Raw genomic sequence first — 2,448 nt, forward strand, 5'->3', positions numbered from 1 at the left:
GCAGGTGTTTAGAGTTAACTCGTTGATTCAGATGATTAGGTTCATAGCTCGTTTAGAGACCCTTTTAATGATATGGTAATTTTGTGAGATAGGAATTTTGGGTTTTCATGAGCTGTATGCCAAAATCATCCGTATTAAGACAATAAAAGACCTGAAATATTTCAGTTAGTGTGCAATGAATCTAAAATATATGAATGTTAAATTTTCATCATTACATTATGGAAAATAATGAACTTTATCACAATATGCTAATATTTTGAGAAGGACCTGTAGATGTCAGACTAATATCCTAACACTTAAACCTGCTCTTTACATCGACAGATCAGATCACCCTGTTGCGTTTGTGCGTAGGGGAGTCTGTAATGACGTCACTACACTGGGTGGAGTTACGTTTCCTGGTTCCTCCTCCCCCGGCGGCAGCAGAGCCGGTAGAGTCCAGATGTCTGGCCATCTCTTCTGTAATGAAAGTGTTCAGATCGACGTCTTGGAGCCCATTACGCCTGCTGCAGGACACCGGCCCAGAGCCAGAAGAACTGCCTCCACTCGCGCTCCCTGTGTTACTGCTGCTCCCGCTGACGTGTGTTGGAGAGCCCGGAGCACCGGAGCGCACGCTGATGCTCGCCATGGCCCCACTCAGACCATGCAGAGCTATGGCCTCCCTGAAGGGCTGCAGGTTCGTCTCCACAGACGAGCCCGTCTCAGCTGGGGAATTAGCCCGGCTGGGGGCCACCATGGCCAGCCGAGAGTTGGTCCTGCTGCTTCTGTGTGGTGGGGCTTTGCTACACAAAGCTGATAAGATCCTCCCTACGGATGGTTCTTCTGCACTTTTTCACCCAAGCCAGCATATCCTTGTTACGTCGTTGGTGACCTATCTTGACACCTCGGTCACAACTTCTCTGATGGGCTTCCACACTCTCTTTGTAATGGTTAGTTACTGCTGTAGCAGCATTCTGAAATGGCAAAGCCCCACCACAGACATAAGGTTGCAGGGGCATTACACATCCCAATTGCCATCACATTGTATTGTAAAAATTTGTCTGGTGTAACAAAAGCAGAAATATCAGAAGCTCTCTTTGTGAGGGGTACTTGCCAATATCCTTTTAATAAATCTAATTTGCTTGAAATGAAACCCGATGGCACACCACGTTTCATTACAGATTACCGCAAGGTAAATTCTGTTACAGTTACTGACTCATATCCACTTCCTCGCATTGAGGACTGTGTAGATAATGTGGGAAATGCTCAGTATGTAAGCAAACTAGATTTATTAAAAGGATATTGGCAAGTACCCCTCACAAAGAGAGCTTCTGATATTTCTGCTTTTGTTACACCAGACACATTTTTACAATACAATGTGATGGCGTTTGGGATGTGTAATGCCCCTGCAACCTTCCAACGCCTAGTAAACATTGTTTTGTCTGGTTTGTCTAACTGCAGTGCATACTTGGATGATATAGTAGTATATACTTCTACCTGGACAGAACACATAACTGTTTTAAAACAAGTGTTCACTCGCCTTACTAAAGCTTCTTTAACCTTAAACCTCGCCAAATGTGACTTTGGGAAAGCCACAGTGACCTATTTTGGTATACAGGTAAGCCAAGGACAAGTGCGACCTTTAAAAGAAAAAGTTTCTGCCATTACTTCGTTCCCTGTGCCTTGCACTAGAAAGGCTTTACGCCGTTTTCTTGGTATGGCAAGTTACTATAGGAATTTCTGTCGCAACTTTTCCACTATTGTTCATCCTCTGACCGGTCTATTAAGTCCACAAGTCAACTTTGTATGGACCCCAGAATGTCAACATGCTTTTGATAGCATTAAATCTCTGTTATGTCATGCTCCTGTACTCTCTGCCCCAGATACAGAAAGGTCCTTTAAACTTGAGGTTGATGCGAGTGCAGTGGGAGCTGGTGCTGTCCTCCTACAGGAAGGTAAAAATGGAGCTGATCATCCCATTTGTTATTTTTCTAGGAAGTTTAACAGAAGCCAGCTTAACTATTCCATCATTGAGAAGGAAGCCTTGGCTTTGCTTTTGGCTTTACAACACTTTGAGGTATACTTTGGATCTTGTCCTTCTCCAATTGTGGTCTACACTGACCATAACCCACTTGTCTTCCTAGCATGTATGTACAACCATAATCAAAGACTCATGCGTTGGGCTTTAATTATTCAAGACTTTAATCTGAACATTCGATACAAGAAGGGTTCAGCAAACATCTTGGCTGATGCTTTATCAAGACAGAACTTATAAAAGCAAGAGTTTGTTATTAAAATGGATGTGAAGGGATGGACATTGTGTTTCATATTTTTTTGGGGGGGGGGGAGTTACGGCTGGTGGCCGTATGTGTGTGTTTTGTTTTGTACCATCATCAACAGACTGGCCAGCCGATGTCGCTGAAAAGTGCCGTTTTCCTCCGTGCTATCGGTACCGCTGTTTCTGATCGGATT

The 2,448-nt window shown here is 43.9% G+C and overlaps 1 pseudogene; it reads right to left on the reverse strand.

The window, feature by feature from the left end:
* Nucleotides 1–322: 322 nt before the first annotated feature.
* LOC124857552 lies at nt 323–995 on the reverse strand (annotated as a pseudogene).
* Between the last annotated feature and the right edge of the window lie 1,453 nt (nt 996–2,448).

Source organism: Girardinichthys multiradiatus, chromosome 20, assembly GCF_021462225.1.
Source record: "Girardinichthys multiradiatus isolate DD_20200921_A chromosome 20, DD_fGirMul_XY1, whole genome shotgun sequence".
NCBI classification, from domain to species: domain Eukaryota; kingdom Metazoa; phylum Chordata; class Actinopteri; order Cyprinodontiformes; family Goodeidae; genus Girardinichthys; species Girardinichthys multiradiatus.